This window comes from Lactuca virosa, chromosome 1 (genome assembly GCF_052849685.1).
Source record: "Lactuca virosa cultivar CGN04683 chromosome 1, Lactuca_virosa_CGN04683_v6, whole genome shotgun sequence".
NCBI lineage: Eukaryota > Viridiplantae > Streptophyta > Magnoliopsida > Asterales > Asteraceae > Lactuca > Lactuca virosa.
In genome coordinates this window covers 129,747,860-129,763,172 of record NC_136426.1, presented here as the reverse complement: position 1 = coordinate 129,763,172, position 15,313 = coordinate 129,747,860, and the positions used below count along the sequence as shown (strand labels likewise).

Below are 15,313 nucleotides of genomic sequence, written 5' to 3'. Positions count from 1 at the left end.
TGGCTTGTACATTTCATAAAAACCTTCAAAAAAAAAAAAAAAGGAGGAGAAGTCTTGATGGGTCTTAACCCACTTTCAGTCCATGTATTTTTCTGAAAATCTCATTTAGTTTACGATTTTCAAGTTCACTCAAGTTGTCTAAAAACTTGAAGTAAAAATAAATGAACTTTTTTATGTTCTTAAACTTCTCAGCTGAGAATTTCGTATGCTTTTCACCCACCATTTATTTATTTTTAGCCCATCTCAAAGTTACCTTTATGTTTTAGTTACCATTATAATAAATAGTTTTCAGAAAAAAAGGTACAAGAGTTATTAGTCAACAAGAATACGCATGGCTCAACAGCTATGTAAAGGACAAAATAACAGAAATGGTGTAGTATATCAACATCACATGTACAGTATAGAACAGTAATTCCCAAAAAACGTGTGGCCTACGCTATTCAAAAGTTGGCAGTGAAATAAAAAAAAAGATGAAAAGTGTGCTTTGTGTTTCTTGAAGGAAAAAGAAAAAGAATGGGTATGGGTGTATACCCAAAAGACAAAAGCATTTTCGGGTGGGACCCATTTGGTCCAATTCTTGATATACATAAAAGTTAAATGCAACCGGCCCCACTAGACTCTTTCTACTCACAGACGAGAGCCTCTTTAGTTAACCCAATCAACAGGCTTCTTCAATAAGTCACAATTTCAGTCGCCGGCGAACGAAACCAAGGCGTCACCGTTCGAATCCCCGGTAGTCACTCCCAACAACAGCGCCGACCAACGAAGCTACGACACTCCTGTAAAGACCAGCTGCAAACGGCCGATTTCAGCATCGCTTTCTCTCACTGCTCCAACCTCCTACAGCTCTAGCCCCGATCTCTTATCACCACGGTTTTACCAGTTAAATCGCCACCGGTTTCGATCGGCAACCACGGTTCCTTGAGCCGTCGCCGCTCCAGTCTCCACCTACGAACCAAAACCACCAGTCCGATGACCCACCAACTCAACTTCACCAGTCATCGACTACAGCTGCCGGTCCCCTTCAATCGCAACCTCCGTTTTCCCGCTTCGTCATTGGGTGGTGACTGTCAATCCGCAACGCAACAAGGGACCACCATCGGTAGCAATTGAGGCCTTGAGGGTCCCTGTCTTATGGATCGGACGCTGCGTCGCCAATCGACCGCCCCTGCTAACCTGTCACGATCGCCTTCACGAAACGATTCAACGAACCATCGTTGCCGGAGGAGCTCGTGGCTTCGATCCCTGTCACAATTGACAGATTCCGACGAGGAACAGCAAATCTATCACCTCCGGCCGCCATTCCGTCGGCCCAGCAAATCGGCGTTGTCGGCGAACTCGCTCGGATGTCCTCTGGGGAGGAGGTCGCCGTTTTCTTCTTCTTTTTGTCACCCTTAGTGCAGATCGCGAAAACGAGGGGGAGAGGCGTCAAGATTTTTCAACTAATGAAGAAGAATAGTGGGCCAACGTAGTAATTTGGGAATTCAATCAGTTTGCGTACGTAGGGTAAACGAGAAGATTGACGTTGGGCTCACAAACCTCCAGATGGGCCGTTTTAGATTTTATTTTATTAGGCTGGTTCATTTAAATGGCCTAGATTTTTCAATAATAAATTAGACAATCAACCATTCAAACGCTCAAGTACTACAATTTCATTCAACACAATCTGATTTTGGAAGTGTTGTTGTCTTTTCAGAAAAACGCTTCGCGACACTCAGAGTGCGCCAACAGCAAACTCGCAGAGCAAAGCTCGGTCTGTAAAATATTTACTGGGGACTTGCGAAGTGTGCACCGCTGACCAGTCACTCAAAGTTCCCATCTAGCGGGCATAGAAATATAACTCCCCACCCGGTGTTGGCTGCGGGTCTCGTCCCCCTCACCGGGGTGCGCGCGCGACGCTCAGAGCGTCTATTTCTATGAACAACTTTCAGCTGTGACTGGAACGCGGGAATCATGGACCAAATACGTTGTATCTATTTACAGACTTCGGAGCTCGACAACGGTCTTAGAGACTGTATGACGAGGTTATGCTTCTTAGCTACCCCGACCCGACATTTTATCGACATCAGTGTCGCGTAACACTCTTTAGCAACCTCGCACTCCTCTCAATGAAGGAATATCAAGTCAGCTCAAGTTGCATAAGCAATGCTTGGCTCATCACGCAACCCCACGACTCTCGTGGCTGAGGTTCGATCGTTCTCTCTATTATTTAATGTATTGGTGCTTTATCTAGTCTGATCTGATTGTCAGCAACCCAATCGTATCAGACTAGGGGGACTTGACGACGCACAGTTTATATGACTAGTTCCAGTCCGATGTCATTGGCCGTGTACCAATAACACCAGACCGGGGGGACTTGATGATATATGGTCCACTAGCATGGCCCAGACTGCTCTAGCGTGCCAGCCTAGCCTTGCGCGCTCCTGCCAGCCTTGCCTGGCGTTCTCCTGCCAACCTTGCTGGGGACTCCCTTGTCAGCCTCGCTGGGGACTCTCCTGTTGGTTTATATGACTAGTTCCAATCCGATGTCATTGGCCGCGTACCAATAACAGCAGACTGGGGGGACTTGATGATATATGGTCCATTGGCATGGCCTAGACTGCTCCAGCGCGCCAGCCTGGCCTGGCGCGCTCCTGCCAGCCCTGCCTGGCGTTCCCTTGCGAGCCTTGTTGGGGACTCCCTTGCCAGCCCTGCTGGGGACTCTGCTGCCGGCTCGGCCAGGCGCTCCCTAGCCTGGCACTCCCTTGCCATCCTCTCCTGGTGTGTGCCCGCCAGCCCTGCCTGGGGCGCGCCCGCTAGCCCCGCCCGGCGCCTCCGGGCGGCCTTGCCCAGCTCCTTGCTAGTTGGGCCTGAATTGGGCTGGCCCAAGGCCTGACCTAATTGTCCCCTATATAATGAATAGTATCTCCTCTACGGAGAGGGATCTTTCCCGAGTGGCTCAGCCGCCACCATACTCCGACCGGGTGGCTCAGCCGCCACCCACCGCCGTCAGCCACCGTACACCACCACCAACACCAAGATGGTTCTCTCTAGCTAAAGGGAGCCATCTCAGATCTACCAGATGATCTAACTTGACTGTCGGAGTCCGCTCCCGGGGCACAGTCACTGGGGCGGCTCTAACGACTTTGGACTGTGATGTCAGATCTCCGCCGCAGCAGAAGACCAGAAGACTTGCCGGAGGTCAATGTCGCATCATCTACACAGCTGCAGGAGCTGTTAGACTAGGGATTTGTTAGGCCGAGCAGTTCGCCTTAGAGAGCCCCGATTCTGTTTTGAAGAAGAAGGACGGGTCTCATCGGATGTGTATCGACTATCGGGAGTTGAATAAGGTAACGGTGAAGAACCGTTATCCACTCCCGAGGATTGATGATATTTTAGACCAGCTTCAAGGTGCATCTTGGTTCTCCAAGATTGATTTGCGATCGGGTTATCATCAGATGCGGGTCTAGGATGAGGATGTGCAGAAGACAGCTTTCCAGACTCGATATGGTCATTATGAGTTCGTGGTGATGACTTTTGGGATCACCAATGCTCCAGCCGCGTTCATGGATCTCATGAACTGTGTGTGCAGACTGATGCTGGATCGGTCTGTAATAGTATTCATTGATGATATCTTGGTTTATTCCAAAACTCAGGAGTAACATGAGGAGCACTTGAGGGAGGTGCTGGAGACCTTGAGGAGGGAGAGACTTTTCGCAAAGTTCTCCAAGTGCGAGTTATGGTTGCACGAGGTGCAGTTTTTGGGGCACCTTGTCAACCAGAAGGGTATTCTGGTCGATCCGACCAAGGTCGAGGCCGTGATGCAGTGGGAGGTTCCGAGGTCTCCATTTGAGATTCAGAACTTTCTTGGTTTGGCTGGTTATTATCGGAGATTCATTTAGGATTTCTACAAGATCGATGTTCCCTTGACCCGACCGACCAAGAAGTCGGTGACTTTTCGCTGGGGGCCTGAGCAACAAGCAACTTTTGAGACTCTTGGCAGCGGTTGTATGAGGCGCCGATTCTGACCCTACCGGAGGGTGTTAATGACTTCGTGGTTTATTTTGATGCATCGATCACAGGTTTGGAGGCAGTGTTGATGCAACAAAGTCGTGTGATCACTTACGCTTCGAGGCAGCTGAAGCCTCATGAGGCGAATTATCCGACGCATGATTTGGAGCTGGGGGCTATGGTTTTCGCCCTCAGGATTTGGCGGCATTACCTCTATGGGGTCCGGTGTACCATCTACACTGATCACAAGAGCCTGAGGTACTTGATGGATCAACCAAATCTGAACATGAGGCAACATCGATGGTTGGATGTGGTGAAGGATTATGATTGTGAGATCCTATACCACCCGGGGAAGGCCAACGTGGTAGACGATGCTCTCAGCCGCAAGGCGGTTGCGGCTCCGATCAGAGACCTATGTTTGAGGATGATCGTGATTACTCCGTTATTGGAGTGGATTCGTGAGGCACAGGTGGAAGCTATGATGGAAGAGCACCGGAAGAGCGAACGTATTGTAGGGCAGGTGGATTCCTTCGATTATGATAGTCGCGGATTGTTGACTCTGCATCGGAGAGTCTGGGTTCCGTATTGGGGCGGTGTCTGCCAGGTTCTGATGGAGGAGGCTCATAAGTCGAGATTCTCCATTCATCCCGGGGCGACGAAGATGTACAGGGATCTTCGTCCTGATTATTGGTGGCCCTGCATGAAGCAGGATGTATCATGGTACGTGGAGCGGTGCTTGACTTGCAGGATTGTCAAGGTCGAGCATCAACGACCTCAGAACAAGATGCAGCCGTCGGAGATTCCCATATGGAAATGGGAAGACATCACTATGGATTTTATCACGAAGCTTCCTAGGAATGTGCGTGGAGTGGATTCTATCTAGGTCATCGTGGATCGATTGACCAAGAGCACGCATTTCATTCCGATCCAGGAGAGTATTTCTGCAGAGAAGTTGGTCGAGATTTATGATCGGGAGGTCGTGGCACATCATGGGGTGCCGGTATCAGTGGTTTTAAACCGGGATGTTCGCCTTACTTCCATATTTTGGAAGCAGTTTCATGACGATATGGGCACTCGTCTCCATTTATGTACAACATTTCATCCGCAAATCGATGGGCAGAGTTAGCATACTATTTAGAATCTTGAGGATATACTGCGTGCGTGCGTGTTGGATTTTGGTGGGAGTTGGGATACGTATCTTCCGTTAGCAGAATTTTTGTATAAAAACAGTTATCACTCCAACATTGATCGACCTCCTTTTGAGATTCTCTATGGGAGGAAATGCAGGACCCCAATTTGTTGGGGCGAGGTCGGTCAGCGAGTTATGGGGAGTACCGAGGTGGTGTTCAAGACCACTGAGCTGATTCAACAGGTTCGGAGCAGGTTCCAGACAACTTAGAGTCGAAAAAAGAGCTATGCCGACAGGCGCCGATCAGACTTGAAGTTTCAGGTGGGAGATATGGTTCTCCTGAAGGTGTCACCTTGGAAAGGTGTCATCCGTTTCTGGAAGCAAGGCAAGCTGGTCCCCGGCTCCCCATTCATCTTCTGTCTCCCACGGATAGGTGCTTTTCGGGAACGTCTCTCTCCGCTACTCCCAAGTATATTGGTCCCTTCAGGGTTTTGGCTCGGGTGGGCCGGGTTGCATATCGTCTTGATCCTCTAGCCGAGCTCAGTCAAATTCATAACACATTTCATGTCTCTCAGTTGCGGAAGTGTTTAGTGGATGATTCCGCAGTTGTACCTTTGGAGGATATTCAGGTGGATGACCGTCTAAATTATATTGAGAGGTCAGTGGCAATTTTAGATCGGAGGACGAAAACCTTGAGGAACAAGGTTGTGGAGCTGGTAAAGGTGCAGTGGCTGCACCGCAAGGGGTCAGAGTGGACGTGGGAGCCTGAGGAGGAGATGAGCGAGCACTATCCAGAGTTGTTCGGGACAGCGAACTTCGAGGACGAAGTCTGATCCAAGTGGGGGAGAATCGTAACGCCTGATGGTTCCAAGGTATTATTCTCTTTTAATCATTTATTTAATTATTTTAATCATGTAAGTTATTGTTGGGCTTTGAGGATTTGGCCTTCATGGGTGGGCTTTGTTGAGGCCGTACGCTGGGCGTAAGCCTGGTCTACGCGGGGCGTAGATGAATCAAAAGGATCGCGGAGGCATGCACGTACGCACATCGTACAAGGTGGTACGCGCAGTGTACGTGGTCAGACCCCAAAAACCCTAATTTTAGGGTTCAAGCCCTATATAATGTCATTAAGTCCCAAGTGTTAGCCTCCTTTTTAGCCTCTTATGTCTAGAAACCCTAAAATCGAGTCCTATCTTCCATTCTTGAGTGTGTAAGCTTTTGGAGAGCTTTTGGTGTTCATTTTTGTGCATTTTGAAGGAGTTGAAGAAGCTAGAAGTTGCTTAGCCTGAAGAGGAGGTCTTGGATTCAGAACCTCTACCCATTTTGCAAGAAGTTTGAGGTATTAAGTTCTTATCTTGGTTACTAGATGTTTAGATCTCCTTTTTGGTTAAATAGTTATGTTTTTAGCCATGGTTTGGATGAATGTTGGGATTAGGACGTCCCAAAGGCTTATTCTTTCAGATCCAAGGTCTTCATGGACTCCTTTGGCATAAAGGTGCCAACTTTATGGATTTTAGGGGCTTCATGCATCCATTAAGTCCTCCATTAGGTCCTTTTTGAGCTTTAGAGCTTCTTATGGTCATGCATGGACGTAAAGTTGGCAACTTTACATGGTATTTCAACTTAAAGGGGGTCATATATACATTCTGGAACAAAGTCTTAAGGGGTTAGGAGCTTAATCTTGAAGTTGGCTGAATTGGTTGAGTACGTTGGGCGTACAAGCCTGTACGCACAACGTACAAGCCCTCGATACAGTACGCTTAGCGTACCAGCTGAGTACACCCAAGGTACTCAGTCTGATGGCATTTCGATAATGGACTTTCGGTTTGGGCCTTGGTTTGGGCTTGGAAGGTTAGGGTTAGTTGGGCCATCTGATTTTGGTAGTTTTTGGGCCAAGTATGTTATTGGGCCTTGGGCTAAGGCCCATGTGAAGGAGTTAGGCCCAATTGGAAATTAGGCCATATTTTGGGCCTTGATGGATTGTTTAACTTTTGGGCCCATTGGATTGTGGTCATGGGCTCCATTCTTGGGCCAAGCTAGGGTAGGGGTAAAATGGTCTTTTTACCCCAAGTAGAGATTTTTGGTTATAATGTTGATCCCAAATGTTAATTAGTTTTTATGTGGTAATTGATAGCTCAGGGAGCTGTAGGACCAGCAGCCAGAGATATTCGTTTCATTCAACTTTTCGAGGTGAGTTTCCTCATCTGGTTTAGCTGGTCTAAGGCAACAAGGCCGACCCTTGATTGATTATGTTGATATACTTGTTGTCTGTGTGATACTTGTATGTGCTTGATATGTATGTTTATAGGGCGGGGCCCGTATTGTGAGTGTGGTCGGGGCCAGTATCTCATTGGGCGGGGCCCATTATGCGAGTGTGGGCAAAGCCCGTATCTCATTGGGCGAGGCCCGTTATGCGAGTGTGGGCAGGGCCCGTATCTCTTTGGTCGGGGCACGTTATGTGATATGTTTGGTATGCAGTATCTTGGGTAACTCACTAAGATTTGTGCTTACGGTTTATAGTTTATGTTTCAGGTACTTCTGGTTCCAAGGGGAAGAGCTCGGGTTGACTGCATTACACACACCATATGGATTTTGTTTATGGGACACACTCTGATTTTCATGATGTTGACATATTTATTTGTTTGGGATGTATGAACAATGTTGTGGAATACTGTTTTTACTTAAATCAAAAATGAAATTTTTGGGTCATAATTTTTGGATGTTTAAGTTTTAGAAGGTCTTTGTTCTTAAATATACAAAGACATTCAATCTTTTGATGATTGATGTCTACCATCTGTGATGGGATATCTTCATTAACATCAACTGGACATGCTGGCAGAGGGGGCATACCATAAAAAAGGTTGTCGGTAAACTTAGTTTTACGTTCATCACCCAACTCATCTCCATCAAAATTGCTTTCTAAGTCAGTTATATCTAAAGCTACATCAGCAACATCAAAAAAATCCCCATAAGCATGTGCATTTTCATCTTTCTAAATCATAATTTTTTTCTTTTTACTATTATCTACTACACCCCCTATTCATAACTTTAACTTCTTGTTGGGGAACATCAACATAACGATCACCCACGTCATTAAGATATGTACCAACATCATCATCACCAACGTACTTGTAATTTTCAGGATCCACATAGTAAATGAGTGAATACCTCACATTAACATTTTCAGCAACACTATGAAACCGAGGTACATTAGGAGTCATGAAAATACCTATTGGATTGTTTCTCCCTTTATCGATGCATAAGTTAGCAACCGACTCATTTCCACTCTCGCCACTCTCCATAACCGCATCACCTTCATCAGCCACCACAAAGACTTTCACAGCCCTTCCTCCAATCGTTTTGATTACGTTGATCAACATTCTAACATCCATTTCTTCAACTATGGCTATATAACGATTCAGTTCAGGATGATGGAAACGAAGACTAATTTTACATTTGTTTAACAAACCGGTTTTCCTTCTCACCAAAGATACAAACTCACGATAACTAATATACTTAGAAAATATCAAAACGAATTCAGAAATACCTCCCTGTGGACATACATATTCAAGATTTGTTTCCACAACTTTCCACCTCCCACTAGTTACAACGCAAACCAAATATTCATTCATTTTATTAGAGAGGGTTTAAAGATATTTTCCAAAGAAATAACAACTAAACTGATAATTTTTTGCAAAACTTCATATATAATAAGGTTGTTTTGTAGTCAAACCCTATCAATTTCGTTGTCAAAATAAAAATAAAAAAATAAATACAAAATTGTAATTGGAATGAGAGGAAATCGTAGAAGAACTTAGTTCATCTGCGATTTTAGTCATAGATTACAGGTATTTATACGGAAAAAATAAAAAAACCTAAAAAAAACCTAAAAAAAACCATCTGCGAACGTACAAGTCACTAAAGCACGACTGTGCTTTAGCGACTTGTACGTTCGCAGATGGCTTGCTAAAATTGCAGATGAGCTTAATCGATCTGTGATTTTAATGGATAAAATTGTAATTTGGGTTTTTTTGGCTATTTTCCACAAAGTAATTAATAGATTAGGCTATATTTGTAATTTTCTTTTAAAATATTCCACAAAACTTTATTTTCGGTCACTTTGACATTCTATAGCTCGTTAAAATGGTAACAATAGAAAAAATTAACAGAATTGAGTAGTTTTAGTCAAATATTTTGATTCTAAACATAAGAATGGTGACCAAAATATAGTAACTAATTTGCTTTAATTCATAATTTTTTCTAGGTCGATCATTTTGACCTCCATGAAGGCCACCACCCTTTTTAATCCTTCATTTTTTTAACAATACTTGAAATCGATTCTAATAATTAAGTTTGACATAAATGCAATGATCTTAGTTTTATGCTTCACAAAATAAGTGGACAATGGTTCTTTCATTGTGAGGACACTTAGGTTGGCGAAGTCAATGGTGGAGCCAGGGTCAAAATAAAGAGGTATCCCAAACTTTTTTTCCAGGGTATCACCGCAATGGCTGAGCATGGGCCAGGTTGGGTCGATTTTGACCTAAACTGAACCCAAAACCGACAACCCCGATTTTGAAACTTTTAAAACCAAACTGAACCCAAACCCACCAGTTCGTTGTTTCGGTTTTTAGTTTGTACTTGGGTTTCCCCGGTTTGGTTTTGCTTTTAAACCCAAACCTTAATTGAATCCTTAGCTAACCTCAAGTCTTGTTATATAAACATGAAGTTGAAGTATCGTTTGATACTTGAATCGATGTGAGACTCAAAGTAGATATCAAATGAAGTATGAAGATAACAACTTTATATAATATATGAAAATGGCTGAGTTTACATGTGTTTGACAATGTGGGATAGAATAGCTAGGAAAACAAACGCATAGAATAGCTGGAAAAATAAAAGAAAGGTAAACAAAGGATATGCAAGGAGCAAGAATCGATCTTGAGACATTTCCTTCAATAAGTCAATTCCTTAACCAGTAGACTAGCTATTTGAATGGTGTTTGGTGACGAAATGTGAGGTGAATGCTCTACAAATGTTTTTTACATTTAATTAGTCTTTCCCATCAACCAAACATGTGGAAGTGACATTTAGGGTCCACGAATGAGCATATAGTTTATTCCTTTAGAAGATTTATTGATGACGAGACTTTGATTGTAAGGGGAAGAAGCTACTCCTTGTAATATAGTTCTTGTCCGAATAATGTTTACTATAACCGATCTTTCAATGATATGACACCATTTTATCCATATATATTGTAATGTACTTCTACTTCGGGTATAATTTTTCATTTTGTGTAATGTCACTTGTATATTTTGGAAAGGTTCTTTGACTCGATGCTTGAAATGTATTTTTCAACATTTATACTCCAAAATTACATCACATATATTATTATTCTTGTTATATTGCGTAGGCTTTATAGAAAAGAATAAATATTTTCGGTTTATGCCCTTGAATTGGACCATTTCAGACATCACTTTCGAAGACCTTCAAAATTTGGAGTATGGAATGCATTTTTTTTAACATTTGTACTATAAATTGACATCATTCATGTTTCTTTTCTAGTTATAATGTAGCATCCGAGTTTCAAGTAAGATTTTATACATTAAGTTTGGGAGGGGGGGGGGGTGAGTTTTGCTTGGTCGCGGCGTGGTGGTGGAGACCTATTGCTGCGCAACCATATCATTTAAGTAGCGTCGCAGTCAGGAATTGGACCGCGACGCGGTGGCGGCTGGGCATAAAACCTTAAATTTCGGAATCTATGCCCTATATAAGTGCACTAACTTCTAGGGTTTGCAGATTCTCTACGCCTCCATCCCCAGAAGATAAATCCTAGACTTGAGAGAGTGGATATGGTGTGTTTGTGTTGAAGAATTTGAGCCTTTGGGAGCGCTTTTGAGAAGAAGGGGGTGCTTGTGATGGGTTTTAAACATTACAAACAAACTTAAATCCTTAAGTGTGCATGCAACCTAAAACAAAAGATCTATGTTTTCTCTATTGAACCTATAACTATGAACATCAAAACAAGATCTATAGAAACCCTAGGTTATTTCGAAAATACTAAGGAAAAGATTACATACCTTATTCTTGTTATTGTAAAAAAGTCAAAAAACCTCTTCTTGATCTTTTGGAAGCAAGCACCACAAATGTCGTGCCTCTGATGGTTCACACCCAAGCTAGCAAGAAGGATATTTAGGAGAGAGGAGGGAGGAGTGAAATTTCGGCCCTTGCTTTAATAATAGAGTGGCCGAAATTTCCATGGTGTAGGACTCCTTATATAGTGCTAATAGGAAACCCTAGATAAGTCCCAAACCAATAAAATAACATTATCATATTTTTGGTAATTATCTAGCTTCCTAATTATCCTCCAAGGATAATTCTAGAGCCCCATTTATCTCCTCAAAACCGTCCACCCTCCTTGGTGGAAGGTTCTGGAGTCTTTTGCTCAACTATTTAATAATTATACTTTAGTCCCTGCACTTTTAATTAATTCAATTAATCCCAAAATTAATTCCAATTAATTTCTGATTAATTATTAATTAAATAATATGATTTCTAATGAATATATTATTTTCACAATACATTAATAAATCATTTATTTCAATTTATTACTTAAATAATAAATCAACATCAATCTTTCCAAAATCGTCCTGTCCAATTGCTAGGTTTGAGGGCAACCAAAAGGACTGTGCTACTATCAATTCAAGTATATACCAATTATAGTTATGGGCTTAGACACCCAATCCAATAGTCTCCCACTTGGATAAGTCTGTAACTATAACTGCCAGTATAACTTCCAAACTAATCAGCAAATTGTAGCTTCCAAAAGCCGCTGTCGAACTCTGACCCAGTCAGTTACGTGTCCTAAGATAAGTGATCAAATATTCCTCCGTTTTACAAGATATCGTACGGACATGAGACATGGATTATAATCAATCTCATTGACCAAGTGTTGTTGCCCGATTTCTGATTTGTGATGACGACATAAGACTTCTAATTGAACACATCAATTTAGTATTGGCTAGGCCTAACACTTATAAGTCAACACCAAATCACTGAGGGACCCAATGATATCACTTTTCCCGTTAGGGAAAAAGGAACGAATAAAATTTGACTTATATGTTTGCACTATTTACTCATCAAATCATGCACAACAATACGTTTTATAACATCAAGTTACTAATGTGTTTACATATTATCAATGCACAACTGACTTGTAAACCACAACTCATATATCTCCGTTTCAAGAATATAAGATATTATTGTCTCATAATTACTCGTGATAAAATCCATGAAGTAATTCTATGAGTGTGGGTTTATCCAATACTTATAATCCCCATTACTAAGTACTCATGAACATTGCATCAAACAATTGCTATGTGTAAAACTCTTTAGACAATCTACAATCCAGTTCATGATAGTCTTAATTCGCTACTTACTTCCAAAAGTACAAGATTGTTGAATTTCGAATAATCAAATCATTCAGGAAGTAAAACATGCAAAGTGAAACACACTAATAACCTAATTAACTATGGTATCAAAACTATTGAATATAAATAAAACTCTCATTATTTAATCACCATATTAATTAAGACTTTATTCATTGTATAATGTTTCGAGTAATTAACTAACCTTTTGAATTAAACATCAGTCATGCCTTGTTATAAACATGCATACTATGTTTCTCTATGGTCCTTCCTTTGTGAACAGATGGAATGGACACTATTCCAATGATGCTCATTTCACAAATCGAAATTCTTGTCACTACTAAAACGTGTTGGGATTCCAACCTTACATGCATTGTCCTTCTATGATGTCGAGGCTTTAAAGTCACATACTTAGCCAACGATATTACAAATGTCCCATTGGAACTTTGTTACTAGAAACAATTCCATGGTAATGAAGTTTTTAAATTCAAGGTACACTCTTTGAACAATTTTTTTGCGTTAAAGTTTCCAACTCACATATAGATTCAACAATCAACTCTCATTATGGAAACATTTCCATATTCCCACACGACCATCAATTTTTATCAAGAATCATCTCAATCTAAAACATGTCACTATGGTCCTTCCAAACAATACCATACTTCAATCTGTCCATAAGCAACCAATCTTTTGGTATAACCTTAGAACGTTCTTGACAGTTGTTTAACAACTTTAGTCACACAAAGTTCTAATCATTTTTCCCTTTTCAATGCCCAAGGAATTTGAAAAAATTAGAACAAGTGAATATTATAGCATATGAAGTCGATCCTATATCCGAAGCATATGGGTCTCGATTCATAATGTCTTACATAACGACCTTGTATCTCTTGCTATAATACTTCTATATATCGAAATTCCTATGTTGAATCATTTCAACATGATATTCATATATGTTTATGACTAAGTTCTCTTAAACTATGTAATCTAAACTTTTAGATTCGAAATGAAGTATGAGTGCCCTCTCCCTTAAGTCTATCATAGAGAAACAATTCCCAAACTTTGCAATTTGCAAATTGAAAACTTTGTTCCCTACGAATAGTATTGTCAACGTATAATACTAGCATAACAATTCTGCTCCCACTAGTATAACAGTTATGCTCCCACTAGCTTTAATATGTACCTAAAAATCAACTGGACTTCTAGAAATCAATACTCTTGACTTTCTTACCGAAAGTGCAAATTTCTGATACGTGATGCTTCGATAAGTCTCCAACTAGACTTCATAAGCTTATACACCTTCATTAGATAGCATATGTGTGTGTTCAAACCCTTTCATAACTTATAGCTAAATGTATTGAAAGTTCAAACAATTCCTTGCCATTTCTCATAATTCGAACTATGAAAAGGGATGCCGTAATCATATTGCGAATTTGAGAATGCAATTAAGACAACCACTAACCATAATGATGTTTATCAGATCTTTAAAATCTACTAGTGAAAGGGTTTCCTCAAAATTAATCTCATAAATTAGAGCGAAACCTTTTTCCACCTAGATTTTATAGTGCATATGTTCCCATCCATGTGAATCTATTATTTCCAACCTACAATCATAAGATAAGGTTTATGACAAAGCCAAATTCAAATTTAGCTTTCCTTTCATGGACTGATGCTTCCGTATTGTTAAGCAGCTCACCCATATTGATTAATGTTCATTCACTGACCAACGTGCTCTGCCTTTTGCAGTCAAATGAGAACCACATAACTTATAATTATTGCCAACTCAAATGGAATGTGCACAAAAATAAGAAAGTGTCAACTGAACACGATAGGTTATCAACCCCAGGTCGTGTGCTAGTGATGAATAAAAGGTTTATTCTTAATTGACTCCTGAAACTCTCAAGATCAATAAGACTCCTACTGACTTCTTGTCATATAAGTCTCTCTCTCTCTCAAGGAATATTCCTTGACGAGCTAAAATAAATTGTTAAAAAGTAAGTGTGGATTCCCGACAGGAAAACACTTCATGAAATTGGTCTTGGTTTATCATTTGTTTTAACCAAAACATCATAAATTCCAATTCCAAACGTGCTAGAGTAAGAAAACATTATTACTCCACATTTCATGAGGTGTTATAAACCTACTTAGTACAAAATAAGTTTTTCAAGATACGATCTGTAGTAACTAGAGCATGGCTCTAAAATTTGATTGGAAACAACGTATGACTCATCTCTCGATTCAACCATTTCAAGAATATCAGATCCCTATTCTTAGTCATACAATTGCACTAAGATGTTCTTCAAGGATCAATCGTGATATAGTTCCACAATCATTAAGACGATCACAAAACATGATACTAAAGTACTCTCATTTCCTTTCAGATTGGAGAAACTTTTATCTTTATGCCTAATAGATTCTTCTATCTGTTCTACTACTATTTGAGACTTTTCAAAGCATCAGAATTATGATTAATCTTATAAACATAACCATATTTACTAAAACATTAGTAAATCATGTCAAATTGTGTTTTCATACTTTGTGGTGGATCTGAAGAGTCCATATCAACATGTACTAGATCCATTAGTCATTCACTTGATTCACATAAATATGTGATCATTGAATTAGTCATAATCTTCAACAATCAAGATTCTCATACATCATGCAATTCAAATTGCATGGCTCCAAGTTTTTATCCAATTGAAATTTTGGTGATGAGAATTCTTTATTACTTAGTCAATTATGACATTTCCACAAGCGATGTATAACAAGA

General features: G+C 41.0%; 1 long non-coding RNA gene across 2 annotated transcripts; it reads left to right on the top strand.

Annotated features, from left to right (window-relative positions):
• Positions 1-541: 541 nt before the first annotated feature.
• On the top strand, positions 542-7,831 carry LOC145158035 (uncharacterized). Of its 2 annotated transcripts, XR_013737235.1 has the most exons (5): positions 542-2,187; positions 3,143-5,991; positions 6,377-6,458; positions 7,254-7,309; positions 7,652-7,831. It is a non-coding gene; the product is annotated as an uncharacterized LOC145158035 (long non-coding RNA). The 2 variants fall into 2 exon arrangements; XR_013737234.1 differs by lacking the exon at positions 542-2,187 and having other exon boundaries at positions 2,194-5,991.
• The last annotated feature ends 7,482 nt before the right edge of the window (positions 7,832-15,313 follow it).